Here is a 19,908-nt window from a genome sequence, read left to right on the forward strand (position 1 = left end):
TCGCCTAGCAATACAGGAGACGATACATATACATTCATTCAAACCTCTCCCCATTAGGAGGATCTGCTCTGAGAGACACTATTCGTTTGCTGCCCCGAACGAATTACCTCAACATTCGGTTGCTACATGATGCATGAAGAAGACGAGGTACAAATACTCATTTGCGTAATTGAATTTGAATGACTCAAGCCGATAACTGTCGTTGAGGAGAAGGGAACATGCCCTATTACGCGCCACCTAAGCGAATCGCTGATTTTCTATGTACACCACGTACAAATTGTGTTAACAATGGGTGTAATCGTTGATGAAAAGTGTTTTCTACAAATGCCTATGATTTTTTATTATTCAAATTGCTATAGTTTCTTCAAAAACTTGATTTTTAAAAACCATATTCAAAGCCACAGAACAAAACTGTGTTGCAAATACGCGCCGCTGTGTATTCAATACGCGCCTAGCAGCCGAACATAACCGAGAGCAGCCGAAGACCGAAAACACACCAATACTTACAGACACTTTGACTGAAAAGAAAATCAAAATGGACTAATCAAAATAAAAAAAAAGGAAAAATAGATTTTTTGGGCTGAATTTACACTCAAAATATAGTTTTAGACTTTTTGTTCATTTTCAATGAAAGTTGGCCATTTTGAAAAATTAATGCTATTTTCAGCCTACTACGATTGGCGCTTTATAACGAGCGCATGGGCCGTGATAGAACATACCCACAAAAAGCATACCTTAGCGAGTTCAGTATGATTTTTTAGCATAAAATCATAGTTTAGATTCTCCTCTATCGATGTGTCAGAAAATATTGTCTTATTCGTTTTTCTCTGCTTGGTGACACCTTACTAAAAGTGTTTTAAAATTTAGATCGAAATGAAGAAAAACCTAAATTGTGAAATTATCACGACACAGGGGCATTTTAAGGAAAAATTCATGATTGCCATGACCAATCTTAGCATTTAAAACAAATTGCTTATATTCTGCAAGCTTAAAATGTTTTAGATTCTTCAAAACAAGCGTGGCGCGTATTAGCCACATGGGGCGTTATATGAACTTTTCCCCAACATCTTCAACCTCGTCGCAATGGTTGAGGCAACAACAACAATTGAACTTATTGCATTGCAGAGGGCCGCAACGTGTGGTGCAAAAAGAGGGGAGGAAAAGGAAACGAAAAAACTAGCTGCCTGCGTGCTGGTGCTGTGCAATAATAGCAATAGCAGAAAAACTTCGGGCATTTGATCCAGGCACAAAAGAGGAGACTCGGGTATGCTATGCCTTTTGAATTCGGTTCCCTCAATCTTGTAACAGAAGATGAGTGAGAGCCATTTGTTTGTTTTTTTGGATTCGCTTCCTCGAATTTTTTTTTTTAAATAAGTCTTTATTAGCCTTTTAATCATTACATTCAAGTTATATTATTACAGTATATTAAGTGTTCAGATCAATTATGATCAGTTCATCTCTTTAATTTAGTAAATATTAAACATTGTTTATTTGATTTAAATTTGCTATATCAATAAATTATTTGATTTATAGGAGAATATCCTGTATAGAAAAATAATAACCCCCTCGAATGTATATTGCTTCGTGAAGGCGGGCCATTTTGAGCAGCGTTGCCACATTAAAATCTGTATTTTCGGGGCAAAAAATCTTTTTAATCTGTATAAAATCTCAAAAATCTGTATTCAAATCTGTATCCAAAATTTCGGTACCGGATACTAACACTGTACTACGATGACCAGGGAGGAGGCAATCTAGTTCTTCTTTCGAAGAAGGATCTTTTTCTTTTTTTCTATCCATCGGGAGAGACGTTTATGGTGTTTTCCTCTCAAAGCAGTACGAAGTCTCAAAAGTCGAAATTTCAACCAATGAGGAATCAGAATGATTGATGTGCTAGTGTGCTATCAACCATACTTCTCTAGCATTTGACATTTAGTTCGGGTCCTTGACAGCAAAATGTCAGGTTTGTTATGGGCCCACAAAATCGTGGGCCCGTAATTTTGATGGTTGTCAAATTCAATGACAAAGGATAGGGATGCCATCTTCCTGACAGTGACCTTTTATTATCATGCGTGACGCACTAGTTTAGTTGCCCTCTTCATTATAGCGAACTGCGATATATGTGCTATCTGTGAAATCAGTGTCAATCCTGTGATTTTGCTACATTCGATCTGTTTTTTAGTTTCACTTTGTACAAATGACTGCGACTTCGAAACATTGCACGAAATCCAATTTTCCAGTATGACACGAACAAAATACATATCCGTTACCGCTACATGTAAAAAATAAGGTCACGCATACTTTAAAGTAGATATGTTTCGAAAAATGTAACCAACTTTGTCCAACCAGGATTTAGCTGTGATCAGTGGTTTAACCATCAGATGGGATTTAAAAATTATGTTTTTTGTCTCTGGTCAGCTTTTGAATTCATTTGTAATCGCTGTATACTGCGAGAAAAATATCCACGGCAGCTGAAGTAAGTTAATGATATTTAACTAGGTACCATTTAAAGTTACATTTCGTGTAATGCAATGTTTGATCTTGGTTTATGATTCTCAAACACAGGTTCGAAAACTGTTTTCAAACCTTTGCATTGTTACGGTTCCGAACTTTAATCTGGAAGATTTTCCTAGTTTGTGGGCATTACAATTGATGGCTTGAACGTTGGATCATCAATAATGGAGATTATTCTCGACCGACTCAAAGTATAATCTAAATATCATAGATATTTTTTCATTTGCTGAATATCTGTATAAAATCTGTATAAATTTCCAATAATCTGTAATCTGTAAATACAGATTCTTGGTTTAAAAATTTTAAAAAAATCTGTATGTTTACAGAAAAATCTGTATATGTGGTAACGCTGATTGTGAGAGCGTATGCATCATCGGTTTTGTCGTTTTCGCTGCCTCAAGGCAACATTTGCTTCCGAGTAAAGCGTTGAGCGAGAGAAGGTTGATCAATTCATGCTCAACAAAATACAATCACTGGTTTAAGGTAAGCTACGTTTCGAAACATGGCAGTCAATTATGTAGTTCAGTAAGTTTGAGAAAGTCGTAGCAGCTGCATTGGGATTCCATTCGATGGAGTCCATTATGGAGATAGCTTCGTAATCGACGCTCTTGAATTTGTGGTAGAAGGAAGCTTCCTGTATGGGAGCATGAATTCTAGTGACATCGAGTGAGACCACTAAATAAGGCTAGGTGATGAGAAACAACTTTGACGAGAGGAGTTATATCCATAGTCGGATTACTCAAGCCTTCGTTTATGAAGCAGAGATCTAGCATACGGCCGTTTTCGTTTTCAAAACTGTTGATCTAGCAAAGGGTCGCAGTGCTCACAGAGTCCTGAAGATGTTGGAAAGAGTCGAGAAATAGGAGCGCAGAGGATCTAAGAACGAAAAGCTACCATGGTAAGGTCTCCATTTCAAGCCAGGCATGTTGGAATCGTCGATGAACAGTAGATATGTCATTTCCGGGAGAGCAGATTGAGCTTACTTTGGAGAGGCAGCGCGAGAAAGACTCGCCTACAACCAGGTGACTAGAACTATCAGAAGACACGTACATACGCATAAGTACATGACAGAAAACAGTGTGACAGAATCGAAGAGCTGAGGGATCTCCGTAGTTTCAGATACATTACGTACCGGTGCTGGAGGCCCAGTAGGTATAGCAAAATAATAATGATCTAGCGGGTTTTGATCTGTGATAAATCGGACAGTGGACACGCGAAGAAGATGTTCTCATCATGACGGAGTACTTGCCTGTGAGAGAGTTATGGAGAACCCCCTCGCACTCAACGAACTCAGGGCCAGGACGGCTGAAGACGCAGACAGGAAATCGCGCGACTGAGTCTAAGGCCTCTGCATACTGGGGCACATGCAACACTTTTCATCTTCAAAGGCTTCTTAAAAACCTATGTCCACAGATAAATACACTGAAGTTTTTTTACGCGGGGGTTTCGTACCGCGTTGAAAAAATTCCTCGTAAAAAAACCGCGTTAATTCGAAAATCCGCGTTAATTCGAAAACTCGCGTAAAAAAAACCGCGTTAATTCAAAAATTCGCGTAAAAAAACCTCGTTTATTCGAATATCCGCGCAAAAAAACCTCGTTATTCGAAAATCGACGTAAAAATCCATTTTAATTGAAAAATCCTCATGTCTCAGGTCTCATGTCTCGTGTCTCATGTCTCAGGTCTCAGGTCTGATGTCTCATGTCTCATGTCTTAGGTCTCAGGTCTCAGGTCTCATGTCTCATGTCTCATGTCTCATGTCTCAAGTCTCAGGTCTCATGTCTTAGGTCTCGTGTCTCAGATCTCGAGTCTCATATTTCAGGTCTCAAGTCTCAGGTCCCATGTCTCAGGTCTCAGGTCTCAAGTCACAGGTCTCAGGTCTCAGATCTAATGTATCACGTTCTTAGTCTTAGAGCTAAGATTTTCCCAACTATAAAAAGATTCTAAGTGTTTTCCTTTAAAAAATTCTTAGAATATTTTCTCTCAAAAAACCGCGTTAATTCGAAAATCCGCGTAAAAAAAGCCGCGTAAAAAAATAACGTGTAAAAAAACCTCAGTGTATACTTCTTATGCATCAAAATTTTTGAGGTTGATGGGACATCCAATTAGTCAAAAAAAAAATTAATAGTTTCTTCAGTTATTTTTGCCACTGACCTATGCCTAGGGGATATCGTTTAAGTCTTCTAAGCCAGAAGTCATGAGATCGAATCTCTCTATATGCGTGTGTTCGTTTTAATTTTTATTAAAAATGCGATTTTTACTCTACTCACAAAAAGGGGCAACTCGCAACAAACTTTGTTTTTCATGAATACACTAATGAAAACAAATTAATAGTTTTTGATAAATTTGTGATGCCACTACACCTAAAAAAACAATTGAAGTAATTTTTCATTCTGTCAAACAAGTCTCAATACTTTTTCTGTCAATAAAAAGACACGAGAATGCTGCATACCTTTAGGGGTTACAAATACTCCTACAAATTCTTCTAGTTGAAATCATAATAATGTTGAAATGAATTAAATTTCAATGTTTTTTATCGCGTGATGCAAAACAATCACATACCAGCAATTGGAAACGAGATTTACAAGGTGTCTCTTTGATTTGCATTTTGTTGCATCTTACCACAGACAGGTAAACTGAGATATAAAAATATTTAATTAGAAAAATTGGTAATTTTCCGGAAAATATGTTTATACCAACAGTGTTTGTATAGGATAATTAAACCAGTAAAAGGTTGTAGGTAATACCATTAACCCAATCCATCGTACTGAGTATAGTTTTTTTACGGCATCGGAAAACGTTAAAATTTGAACATTTTTTGCTCAATTTTTTTAAACTTTATATAAAAATCCAAAACTTTAAAAAGTTAGCTTAAGATGTGAGAGATTATTTCATCATATTTTTGTATTCATAAAAAGATAACTTGATCACATTATATTAAATTAAAAATTGAATCAGCTCTGTGACATACAAATGCTTCATCTAACCCCGTTGTTGCATGATGCATGATGAATCATTTGACGGTATCAAATTAAAAACTCTGAAAAAAACATACAAATTTATTAGCGAAATGACCAAACCAGAATTCAAAACAACAATCGAAAATGGTATTTTCCTTTTTACGAATGACATCTTGTTGCAGTGAACAAATACTTTTCATTTTTTTTACTGCCGATATGATTTTACTAATGTTTGCTTAATGCTGTTTTATAGTAGAATTTCTCTGTTTGATTTGTATTTTTTATGGAATCGATCTGGAACCTGTTCAAGAGAGTATTCTTAAAAAAAAAGCAACATTTTGTTATGTGAAAAAATTTTGAATGCATGGATGGAAATTGATAAAATTTTCGAAAAAAAATCCAGGTAAGTCCCAATGGGAGACCCGAAAACAACTGTAAATCAACCAAATTGCATATGTTAATCGTTCAAGGAGTCCTAGAGGATCCAACAGTGAGCTAAAATTTGATCAAAAATTAAGATGATTGATTTCATGAAGTTTAGGAATGTGAGATGTTTAAAGCGCCATTTGAAAATTTCAATACGGGAGTGAAAAAAAAACAATGATTCTGACTGATTCGTCTAGGTCACTAATAAAAAGGTCTGACTTAACTTCAACAAGGTAAAAATGCTGCTCACCAGTAAAATAAATAAATACGGGGATCAAATGGTGCGCACAGTAGTTAAAAGTCAAATGTTTTGTTTTAGACCAAAGGGAAAAAAACGGCTTAATTTTTTTATAAGTTTTACAAAATTCAAAATTTTGAGTTATTGATCTTCCAGCCACACTAAACATGAAACGTTATCAAAAATTGCCTTGATTTGGAAAAAAAAATAGTTCATAGTATACATAGTACGCACATAGTGTACAAAATTAAAGTCGAGAATCTTCTTCATTAGACGCGATTTATGTTAACAACATAACATAACATTACTAAGCAGCTTCGCTGGAAATTTCACCAATTTCTATCCATGCACTCAAAAATTATTCACAAAACAAAGTGTGGCATTTTTTTTCAAATACACACCTTATCATCCTATTTGTTCTTATAAATATTATTAAGACCTTCTACCAGTGATATGATGAAAATAAGAAAAGGGGATAAAGTATCCCCATTCTCCCCTATTGCTTAAAGCAGCGTTTAACAAAAAAAAAATGACATAATTTCCAAAATGCTTGCCAATATGATTACTTTACACAGTTAAATACCCAGTGACCACTTTTTTTCGTAAACAGTCCTTAGGAAAAATATGATAACTTAGCTTTATTCTCCTTTTAAAAAGCTGTCTTAACAACCTTTCGTAATTCAACAAAACTTTTATTCTGGTACGTAATTGATTGTAATTGTTAGTACTGTAAGTCAATTGTAACTTCATCCCCTTTTAAGATACAAGGAAAAGGTAAATACATGAAATGCGTAGATAAAACATACTAAGAAACTGAGTCGAAAGGAGAAAATAAAGACGCACGAAACGTCCTTTCCGATGCTAGAGCGTGCGTCACGTCATCATAAGTCATAAAATTAGCAGCAGGCCCTCAGCAGTTGTAAATTTTAGCGCATAGCGCATAGCTCAAAAAATTAAAATTCCAAGGCGCACCCCTCGGAATTTCGATTTTTAAGCATTGTGAAATGCTTAAGCAGGAAGACTGACCTAGTTTCGGGTTAAGCTGAAAGATTAAGGGTCAAACTAGTGAGTAATTGCATTTACTAAATGCTACTTTACTATTCCCGGAAGGGGTTATTTCCTTCAGCAATAACTTTAATGATCAACTTTATTACCTTTAAGGTACCAGTACTTCAAATAATGCAGAGTTTGGAAACGGATAAATTGAACCAGTTCTTCAGAAGTTTTTCACTGGGCCAAGATGGATCGTTCCGAAAACAAATAAAGGCAAATATAATTACGAAAACCGTTCGTTCCAAACTGGTCGATTTAAAGCCGAACCGAATCGAAACCACCTTACATATGCGTATGCTTGCGCGAAACACCTTGAAGTGAAAAATTACTGGCCAAATTATTGAGCAAATATATTGAATTATAATTTTCTCCCCGAAAAAATCGGTTCTGGCTCGAGCGGAATCGTTTTAATGAGCCCATTGAGTGAGTGAATGAATCAAGAGTGGGGGAAAATGTGGCAGCATATGGAGGGAATCTCCATTCCCATTGTGTCGAATCATCATTCAAATTTTCACAGTAGCCGCATATCGAAAGTGCTCCAATCACCATCATTTACCAACAATTTTGAATTTTTTCCGCTCCCAAGAAAGAGAATCGAAAAAATGTAAAAAAAAAAAACTAACTGATCGAGATGCATGAAATGGAAATGATCTTGATCGGAAAAGAAAAATGGCATTTTAGGATTTTTTAATTTTATTTTTTTAGCATTGGCGTTCTATTTTTATAGCCGGGGTCTCAAAAGGTTTATGATAAATTTGGCAAACAAATTTGCAAAACGACAGGTGCCAACGGCTAATTAATACCGTTCGATCGGGCCCAGCAGGAGGAAACCCCCAAAGTCAATCAGATTAGCATAAACGACCTTATGCTAATGTTTTGATTTTCAAATACATATGACCGGAGATTAGCCGAGTTCAATCATTTGTATTACGCCGTTGTTTGTCATTCAAATAAGATTTGTTGAAAACTGCATTCAAAACTACATTCAAATCTTACGTTTTGAGTTTTACTAAGTTTATGTTTCTTCAGGGCTTCTTTTAAAGTTGAATTCCACAACGAAACTGTGGAACAATTTAGAAAATCTTTTTTTCGAAGTCCAAAAAGAGAAATAATCAATCGGTCCCCGAAATGAGGAAAAATTTTATGATCTTTCCACACGTTGATGATTAATTATTCAAAACAAACGCTGCGTAACGCAAATCTATGCAGATTTTTCGTTATGCTAGGCGTTTAAAAAACAAATAAAACAGTCACGAGGTGGTGTCATAAAATTTAACCTGTTTCAAGAAACTTTTGTTTTCACATCGAACAGTTATGTTGCAAATCTGATAAGATATCCGTCCATGACATTTGGATAACGGTGACAATATCTTAATTGAACAAATATTTTATCTGTTGAAAGGAGAGTCTCGAAAAGTCCTTAGAGAATACCTACTGTGAATCTAAAAATTGTTCGTACGGCCTAGTTTGAACTTAAAAACGATCAAAACATGTAGGTTCTTCTTGAATAAGTTATTCTGGTAGCATAGTATCTTCAGCTTGTTCAAAAATATGTAAGTCCTCTATGCAGATCATGATCAGTTTTGTTTAATAAGTACCCTCTTATGGCGTTTAGATGCTCGAGTTAGTGCTGTACGGACATTTTTTTAAATTGAAATTATTTACAGGGTTGCTAGCGAACCGGGAAAACCGGGAAAACCGGGAAAAACTTTGGAATTTCATCACGCCACCGGGAAACCAGGAAAAAACCGGGAATTTCGGCATCTCACTGGGAAAATTCACATAATTGATTTTTTTTCACGGAATTTCAAAAATATTTTTATAATTATTTCAAAATTTAAGAGTATTTTTGAGAGTCTTGATGTATATTAATCTCATAAACGCTTATTTTCGTTCATTAGTAAGCATACGAAGTTTGAATTGTTGTTTTAACTAATTGCGGAGAAATATGATTTATCTCATTTTTTCACTCTTCGTAAGTGTGCTACACTTACAAGCATAACTCAAATGATATAAATTTAATAATGAAACTATTATCGAAAAAACTAAACACAAAACTAACTACAGTCGAACATGTCCAAAGTACTGAACTTTTTTTTCTCGCTTTAAAAGGTTTCTAAAATAACCAGATTCTTTTTTATAGAGGGTCAGTAACAAACAAATGTATTAGTTAAAGTGATCTATAAATGTAACTATTCAATATGTATTTGATATAAATCCACCTGACATCAGATTGAAGTATTCTGAGTTAGTTTCAATACGGCACAGAAGTGTTAACTTGGTCTAGTCAGGAAAACGACTCTGGCTTATAGGGTACTAGCTGATTTTACCCGGCCTTGCTCGGGTTCACATAAAATATAAATCGAAATGAGTCGTTTGACTTTTTGAAATTTTGAAAGCTTTTTGTTCATCATTATAACAAATTGGACCATGTATGGCCATGTGAGCTTTGTAAGTTTTGTTAGTCTTCTTAAAGTTTAATTTGGGTTTATTAGCAAAGTTTGTCGTTTTCATATTATTAAATAACTAATATTTTTTAGGTTTGCTAATAGAAATTTGAAAAAATTTCCCTTGAATGCTTATCCATTCTATCACGAAAAACATTTCAATCTAAGGTTGCCAGGTTGAATTAAAATTTGAGGTAAGTCCGGTCTGGCCCGGTTTCCCGGATGTTGTTGCAAAAAGACCTGATTTTGCCCGGATTTTGCCCGATTTATTCACATCATTTTTAAAACGTAACATAAACTGAGATTTTATAATTATTATAATTTTTCATTTTAACGTTCAAAAAGAAGTTTTAAATGGTAAATTTTAGAAATACATAATCATGACCCGTGTTTGGAAGCTTGATATTCAATTTAAAATCTGCTGATGTGGTTTGTTGAAAAAAAATATTGCAAGTATATTTTTCGTTATTTTCACTGAATAATTCCGCGGTTTTGACCAAGTTTGCCCGGATATTGCCAGGATATCGGTTTGAACATTTTGAATTCAAATGCTGGATTTGGCCAGGTTTTTTGATAAAATTGGCTGGATTTGTCCGGTCCCGATACGGCAATTCTAGCTTACATTAATTTTCAGTCCAAATAGTTATTTAACTGAAAAAGTCAATTCATAATGAACATAAATTAATGTATCCATACTTTACACACTGCATATTCTAGTAGATTCTCAACTACTGTTTCCATATATTCCTAACTGGTGAGTAGTTTTTTTATCCTAAATGAAGGCTCATTATTGCAATCAAATGCCTCGCACCGGTACCACGTGCTTTGAACAGTAGAAGGAAAAAACACCCGCCAAAATTTCTCCCTTCAAATTTTTTATACTCAGCAAGCTTTGATGTGCTTTCCAGTACACGTGAACTTTGGATGGTCGTTTCTAATGCCTGGCCCATGGTGATGGTGAAAACAATCCCGCCAAAGGAAACGAAAATCGGTTGACAAATGGGTGCCATGACTTTTGATTCGTGGGAATAAAAACATAAGTTGTATGGGAGGGTCCCTTTTCTTAGGTGGGAGGGACTCAAAACTATTACCTCGACCTTTCTCATGTCCGTTTACACCACTGTACCAAATTTCAAGCTGATCGGTTAAGCGGTGTGGATTTGTACAAGGTGCATATATATATACAAACATATATAGCCCAACTCATCTTTATATATTAGATTACACTCTCACTTGAAGAGGTTTTGTGTTTTGCAAAGCTTGAGACTTGATGTTTTCTCTCACAATAATGGTTTCTCGCACATCCAGGTTCGGCTAAACCAGTTTTAGTTTCGACGCCAAATTATTCAGTTTTCGATATACATATTTCATTAAATTATTTTATGCAAAAAGTAAATAATTTGGCAGCGTGAAACGTTAAGCAGAATTACGCCTCTTATTCATCAGAAATAGATATTGGTTTTCCAATGTTGTTGTTGTTGTGTATTTCGTTTGAATTGGTCTGAGGAACGAAGCATTACATCGCAAGTGTAAAGTTTTTTATTCATTCTACGTCAAACTGTTGTTTAAAGTTTCCGAAATCTAGGGCCTTAACCCTGATAAAAAATAATATCTTACACTCAAACAATTAAAGCTCAGCCCTGTCCTTTTCACGATTTCTATATTTTCATGAATCTTTAGTTCAAATGGCTATTACTTAAGTTATGCATTGTTTTGTACAAAAAATTTTTTTTTCAAAAACATGTCTTTGGATTTGTACAAAAAAATATAACTGTATTTAGAAAATAACTAAATATTTTCCTGCAATCTGATGATTCCAAGTTTTGTAAGACAAATCCCCATTCAAGTGGATTTTATAGTATGGTTCGATGTATTGTATGCATATTTCTATATAAATTATACTTTTTTTCAAGAACTCTATAGACATTCTTAAAAATTTATATTGGTTGAAAAGTACTACATTATAATTTCAAGATGAATTTAACCGGACTTATTTTTGCAAAATTGTTGAAATTGTGAGGCAAATCCACGAATAGATGCCGAGTTCGTTATATTTGCTTTAAAAAAATGAAATCATGAAATCATGAAAATCTGTCAATTTGTTACGAAAAGACTACGTGTTGGAAGACGCCGAAGTGTTTGCCATGATTTCTTAACAGCTAAATAGTTTTGGGGTACAATTATTAGAAATTTGAAGCCTTTTATGCTGATTTTTTTATTCACCATGATTTTATACCAAAAAAGAGTATAATAAATATCGGGAAAATCATCATTTACAACCGGGAAAAAACCTGGGAAAAATCGGGAAAAACTTTGGAATTTCAAAACGAAAAATTGCTAGCAACCCTTTTATTTAATTTTCTTTTTCTCATTATGATTTAATTTCATTTTACCTGTTAAAGAATATAAATTTATTCAAATTTTAAATTTTGTGTGAATTAAAAAAAATTTTTAAAAATTGTAACGATGGTATTTAGTTTGAGACGTTAGTTAGAAAAATCGAACATGAAAGTCAAAACTCAGAATTCAATTAAATGAATATGTAAAGGCTTCAAATTTCTGTCTGAAAATAATTATCTTAGTTTAAATAAATTTATCATCAAATTTTCTTGTTTAAAACTACAGGTCAATATTCTTACTCTAAAACTAAATAGTGAACCCAAGATTTTAAATGTAATACTCATAGTGGAAAGTTAGAATCAAATCCTATAGTAGGGATTCACAACCAATTGTAATTATTAACACTCAGAATACCAACGAGTGTTTTGATTAAAGGGTGATACGGTCAAAATTTGGTCAATATCAACTTGACGTATTTCTTGCAATTTTGCATTAAAAAAAACCCGAACACCCCTCATTTTGAAGGTGTGTAGAATGTTGCTCCTACTTTGATTTTGGAATTCACTATTCAGTTGTCAAAATGCCGTCCAAGAAAGAAGAGCAGCGTATCAAAATTTTGCTCGCGCATCGCGAAAATCCGAGCTTCTGGCACGCAAGGCTACCAAATCAACCGTTAGAAATGTAATTAAAGTGTTTGGGGAACGTTTGTCGACAGTCAGGAAGTCTGGATCGGGGGGAAATCGAAAACCGAAAGCCGCTGACACGACAAAGAGAGTTGCCGGTAGTTTTAAGCGAAACCCTAACCTCTCTCTCCGAGATGCCGAAAATAAGCTGGGTGTATCGTCTTTAACCGTGCATCGAGCCAAAAACAAAGCCGTACTATCGACTTACAAGAAGGTAGTGACTCCAAATCGCGATGATAAACAAAATATGACGGCCAAAGCGCGATCCTGGAGGCTGTACACGACGATGCTGACGAAGTTTGACTGCGTGGTAATGGACGACGAAACCTACGTCAAAGTCGACTACAAGCAGCTTCCAGGACAGGAGTTTTATACGACAAAATGAAGGGGAAAGGTAGCAGATATTTTTAAGCACACGAAACTGTCAAAGTTCGCGAAGAAATATCTGGTTTGGCAAGCCATCTGAACTGTGGCTTGAAAAGCAGCATTTTCATAGCTTCCGGGACTGTCAACCTAGAAATTTACGTGAAAGAGTGTTTGAATAAATTTCTGCTGCCTTTCCTGAAGAAACACGGTGGTTCCGTACTGTTTTGGCCGGATTTAGCATCTTGCCATTACGGTAAAAAGGCCATGGAGTGGTACGCCGCCAACAACGTGCAGGTGGTTCCCAAGGACAAGAACCCTCCCAACACGACAGAGCTCCGCCCAATTGAGAAATACTGGGTTATTGTCAAGCGGAACCTAAAGAAGACCAAAAAAACTGCTAAGGATGAGCAGCAGTCAAGGCAAACTGTCTTTCTGCGGCAAAGAAGGTGGACAAGGTGGCTGTACAAAATCTGATGGCAGGGGTTAAGCGTAAGGCCCGGCAATTCGGATTTGGAAAAGCGGAAGCCCAACTGAATATTTTTTCTGAATTTTATACCAATTAAACTTGAAAAAGAAATTTAATTTGATTTTTAAATAAACGATTTCACCGATTTACACGCGTTTTCCTTTGACCAAATTTTGACCGTATCATCCTTTATAATAAACAATATCTTGGTAGAGACTCTCCACTGGAGTGTGAGGTATCATGTGCTTTTTTTTTGTCTCTGTTCCATAACTTTATTTTAAAAGATAAAATGAAAAAATAAACCTCATGCTTTTCTACATTTCTAACGTATCATAAGGCATTTTTTAATTTTTTTTCAATAAATTATGTTCTCCGAGTTCTGACTGTTTTAAAAAAGATTTTTTTTGAGTTTTGAAAATGGTGGGGAATCGTGGGCCACCAAATCCAAATTGGCCAAATAACATGAAAATGTTATGAGTAAACCCAAAACTTTTATTTCATGATTCATTTAGCTATTTTAAAGGAGTTTCAGATGAGGAAATAAAAAAGAGGGTTGTGTCTAATCAAATACTTCCAAAAACCTGGCTCGCGAACATTTTTCCGAAATTCCTTCCAAAAGATTTATGTTTTTCATTGAATAAAATTGATTTAATATTTTACATGCAATATGTATTTTAAGTAATGAAAGATGATTTTCAAATTGGCTGCGTTTGAGTGACTTATTAGTAATTCATGAAAAATTCCTTTTCCATGTGAAAGAGCATGACAAAACTCAAATAATACTAGCATATTTGTGTTACGAACTTTGGGTTTCCTACCGATGGAATTTGCGGGTGCTTTTTTTTATATAATGTGAGTTTTTTTTAAGCTAGTTAAATTAAAGAAGCATATAATGCGTTCATAAATCAACAATATATAGAAATATTTGCTAACGCAGAGCGACGATGATGACAGTTGGATTGAGATCTTATCTCATTGCACAGCTGAGATATGGCCCACGTTACTCCACTTTCCCCTATATATAACAATAGAGGCGTTTTCTTTGTAACGCCACACAGTGGGCCAGGAACCAAGCTTTTGCGGTCAAAATTGACTGCAGGCCAGAGGGTTCGTTGTAGCTCATCGTTGTTTTCGACAAAGTTACTCGTCCATATTTGCGCTATCTATTAATGGATTTGAATTAGTTTTATTTTTCTCCGCAAAATCTAACTTTTTACAGAAGCAAGATACAGTCAGGGTTTCTTCTACAAAGTTGTTCATTATACCTTTCACATCAACTTTGTAGAATATTGTAAAGCTCTATGTTCAGTACCTACCTTGCAAAAAAAATAACTTAAGGAAACCTTACAAAAAATCGTTTTTTCCTGTATTTTTGGTTTTAGCTATACAATACCTCAAATTTCCACAGTATTCGATTGGAATAGACTCAAATGAGATGTTTTAGTGAAAAACTTATTTGTTTCGCAGATTTTTTCTGTCAAATTCGTAAAAAATAGGTTAAAATTATACATTTTTCCAATTTCAATAACTTGTTTGCGAGTAGTTTGGCGCACCTCATTTTTCGAGAAGTGACAGTTGCGTTTATGATTATGATTATGATTATGAAACGCACGTCAAAATGAAGTTAAATCCGAGGTTTCCGAGATTTTTTTCGGGTCAGAAATGGCTTGTATAATAATTTCAGATTTACAGAATGTCGGCTCTCATACAAAATCTACCTAAAATGGGACCCAACCCGAACAACATTAAGGCGATTTTCCTTAAAAATGGTTAAGGACGTGTTGATGAAGTTAAACATTTTCAACGATTAAGTCATTTAAAGGTTAAACAAAGTTAACCGGGTTAGCAAGTTTATACAATAATTGCCTGTTTGTTCGGTTTTGATCACCACACTTTCATGTGGTCTTCTTTTATTGATATTTTTCGGTGATTTACGAAGATAAATAAAGCTGCTGTTTTCTACTTTTCGGCTTACTGAATTTCAGCCATCCTCAGAAAAACTATATTTCAATTGAAAAGTAATAAAATATAGATTTCACAAATTTTTTCACAATTTATTAATTTTGTAATATCATAATTTTAAACTTAAAAAAATCAAAAAATTATTCTAGTGCACACTGTTGCGAAACTCGCAACTTGTTTTGCAGCGTGTTTCCTTTACGGCCGTCGTAAGATTTTTGAAATCGACGTCAGATAGGCCTCTGTCATAACCTTGAAACTGACCTCCTCATCAGTGATGCCATGTGGTAAGCCAAAAAAAAATTTACGTTGCTTTGAATTACTTGAAAATTTTCAAAAAGATTTGAATGCATATCTTCTTGATTTTTGAACATTTAAATTTATTTCACTCTACCTATTTGTTTAGAGTTGCTGAGATAAAAATTAAGAGAGATGATAGAACAGATCACAGAATCAAGCGCAATTATAACCGAAATGTAGCTTAACTTTTCTATGTGAGACTGATTTTTTTTGTAACCAATTGTTTCACAGAAGAAAGTTTTTTACATGATTCAACAAATCGACATATTCATTACCTCATGTGAAGGTAAGGTAATACGTAAGTAAAATGTCATCTTAAGACATGAAGGACCGCAAAGAAATCTAAGCCCGAAAATTCATCCTCTATCTTTGAAGCGACTGGACAAAATTTTACAAATTACGACCTACCGAAAGTGTTGTACACAAAGTTCCACTTCAAGCGAAAAACAAAGAAACTCGTAATAATTTCCCAAGCATCAGTAAAATACTGTTAAATCATTCTATTTGGTATCACTTGGCGTCATTCGAATTCCAAACATCAACATCTCAGTGTTGATTTTCGAAGGGACACATTTCTCGTTATCAGTATGAGGGAATTGCACACGTCTGCTGTAATAGGCGATGCAATCTCTTTTAGCTGTAAAAATATTTCTTTTTTCTGCTCTACATAGGTCTTCTTATTAGTCTACGGAATCCAGTATTGTTCACATTTTTAAGATTTTTTTCCTAAAAGAAATGATGAAAACACAATTTAGGCACAATTTTCCCGTATGTTTGGATAACGTGCCGCTATTAAGCCTACCCCCATTCTGAAGTCCTATAAATTTTTATAAAAAATCATTGCAAAACCATACATCCTAACTTATTTCGATTTTTTTTTGTCGTTTTAAAGGAAATTGAGCTCCAATGCATCAATCACGGAGTGGCATGGTCATCCAAGGGACATCCATTTATAAACACGGAATTTCATCGATCAGTATTCTGTTACTTGTACAAATGTTGACAGAACGAGGGATTCCGCGCCGCGGTAACGTTATATCCTGATGTTGTGCTTTATTTTTTTTTATTTACATAGTATTCCATAGTATGTTATGCTTGTAGTCTGGAATTCAGATCTTTGTGCGGAAAGGCCGTCGATTATTTAGAAATTAAGCAGTTCTCGCGTCTGTATTTGGTTGTTGTGAGTGCATTTCTTCTTTAAATTTTAGTCGGTTTGCTTAAGAAAGTGCTCCGTATTCGGATAGCTAGAAAAGGGAAAATTTTTTCTGCGCTTTGGACAATCTTGAACAGAAATACCTTGTGTAGAAATACCTTTGTTCAGAATAAATCTTTTAAAAACAAACTGTTTTTCTTCGTTAATTTTCATCGATATATTTTTCTAAATTTTCTCAGTTAATTGATACTTCTCTTTACAAGGTCATTGAATTTTTTATATAGACTATTATGACAATACCATTCAGAAAAAAATATGAAAAACCTGTATCTACGTTGTTTTTAGTAAATTGCATGTTTAAATGAAAACATTTTCTTCCATAATCGTTATAAATACAAATCGATGACATTCAGTGAAAACCAACGTATTTTAAAATGAAGTTCTCAACACATTTTCAAAATTTTATCTATCACATGACAGTTTATAAAATCACTGACAATGTAAACCAGAAAAGTAAATGAGTGGTATGAGATTTGTTGCAAGTTTTTTAATTGCTATCCAGGATACCACCCTTAAAAAAATGATCAGTTAAAACTTCACAAAATGAATCTCTATTTTCATCATGAAACACTTTCTTTTTCTAAATGTTTCTTGCGGTTATTGATATATTTTGATATCTTTATTAAGAAGTTACTCTAGTAAAAAAGTTAACTTTGTTGATCATAAATTGAAAGGAACGTTGTTTTGTTTTGATCATAACCAAACAGTATGACAGAAATTTCGCACAACAACAAACGGAAGCAGCTGATCGTTTCCCGGCAGCCAAGGATGCTGCAAGGTGTATCGACATTATAGCTTCATTGATAACAACACCAGCTTTCATCATCGTTGATCACAATGGGAAGCAGCAGCAGCAGCAGCAATGGCTTTGTGAATGAAATCGAATTACAGCGCGGCTGATCGGATGGTGCTCGTCGTAGGTATAGCACCGAAAAACCTATGAATGGGTCCTTGAATCATCAATGATAAGTTGGTATCGATCCGGTTTATCATTATTGGTGCCATGAGTGAAAACAGTTGAAAAAATGGAACGGAAGCGCTTCGACCTGACAGTAATGGTGCAGTTTTGTGCTCCTTTTATCGAAAGCAGAACCTAATTGATTGATAAAATTATCGCTCGCAACGGACAATTTCTTTCGTTCATTCGAAGCTCGTTTTTAACTATCCCTTTTTTCCCTGCAACACTACCGTTTAATTGATCAGTTCCGTTTTTTTTTTCGCTTGAAGCGGCCCCTTGTTGCTGTTGTACCTGTCTGTTGAGAGTGTAACAGGTTTTTTTTCCAATGTTTCTTATGCCTGCGCTACAATGAAACTCATTGAGGAACTGTTTAGACGTTGCCATGATAGCTGTTATCAGTGGGAGAAGAACATCTTCGGGGGACCGTGAAGTGGGTAAAACAATCAACCGGAGCTTTTGTGGGATACTTAGTACATCAATGGGGGAAAAGATGTGGGACTACAATACTCTATAGCTTAGGGGGCTGAGAAATTACTTTGAAAAAAAAAACGTGCCCAGTCAAGGTCGTATTCGCTCACCCTCCTTTCCGAAATGTGTGGTCTCTGGGTGCGCTAATTTTTCTCCCCAGGCCCTGGCCCTGGTTGATCGTGCGTGGTACATCTATGTATGCACTGCTTGTAGGCTGATAATAGACTTCTGGAAGAGACTTCAGGGGCGTATTTCGAAGGCGCTCTAAATCGTGGAACCGTGGAAAACAAATTATCTTCGGATCTCTATTCGTTTCACGGCTAATTGCAACAACGCTCAAGTCTTGATCTTGGACGTGGACGTGTTTGAATTTTTAAAGGGCTGATCGTATTGTGCCTTTTACAGTAAGAAATTAAAAGACGAAACTTTCAGTCCAACGTGTCGAGAGTTAACAACAGATGAGGCCTGAGAACACGAGCTGTTTCACTAGAAATTGCAAATAAATGTTAAGATATTTACATATAAATACAAACAGCAAACATTCATGAGACATTTGTATTACCTATGATATTTTTAAGCTCGTATTGTAGAATTTGTTTCAATTTAATTGGTAAACAACTGCATACGTCGAGATGTAGTTACACCCAAAGAAGAGGTTACAAAATTCGAATACCAATCGGAGCTAACTATGCGCCGAAAATGCGCTGAAATGTTCATTGCACCCAAGGATGGAAAAAATCATTCACCAGCATGAACGCTAATGATTCTCAATCGCCGCTTCTTTTTCGATGGTAGCATCGGCGATGCGAATGTGACCAGTCGAACGCTGATTGGTCGGATTGGAAATCCCGAACGTATGAACTTTGACAAGCTTCGTGTGAACGACACATTCACCACAGTAAATTGGATCGCTTTTTATTTTCACCACGACATTCGTTGGGCGAATTGATTCGCAAATGATTGACAAACACAATCACCAAACGATTGCAATCGCGATTGTATTGGCGAATGTTTCGCAATGGAATTTTCCGGTAAAGAATTAAGCCATCGGGTGTTTATTTTTGAGCTAAATTTGTGCGTTACGGCTCCCGCGCTCGTCAAGATTGTGTTTTGTTATGATGTTATTATAACTTGTGTTTAGCCTAGTCCACACCCGGCAACTCGAAAAGAGTACATGTACTCTTTTTCGATCGAGAAATGAGCGTACTCTTCTTTTTGTGAAATTTTACTAAATTTATTTTTTTTTTGTTGAAAGACATTTGATCTGAAAAACCAAGGCATTTCTTCCATTTGAAGTTGTTTCACATCTTAAGCAAAAACTATGAAAGGAATACAGCTTACAAAAAATTACTTTAAAATTTTGGTCTAAAAAAACATGCATTTTAGTCCTTGTAAACAGTGAGCCCGATAAGCGCCTTTGAGTATGCAAATAGAAAATAATATGAACAAAGTTCAGGTATTATACAAGAATATTTTTATTAATAATTGTCATGAAAGTCGCATAACCTTCAAGACATTAACA

The sequence above is a fragment of the Uranotaenia lowii genome, chromosome 3 (assembly GCF_029784155.1).
Source record: "Uranotaenia lowii strain MFRU-FL chromosome 3, ASM2978415v1, whole genome shotgun sequence".
Lineage (NCBI taxonomy): Eukaryota > Metazoa > Arthropoda > Insecta > Diptera > Culicidae > Uranotaenia > Uranotaenia lowii.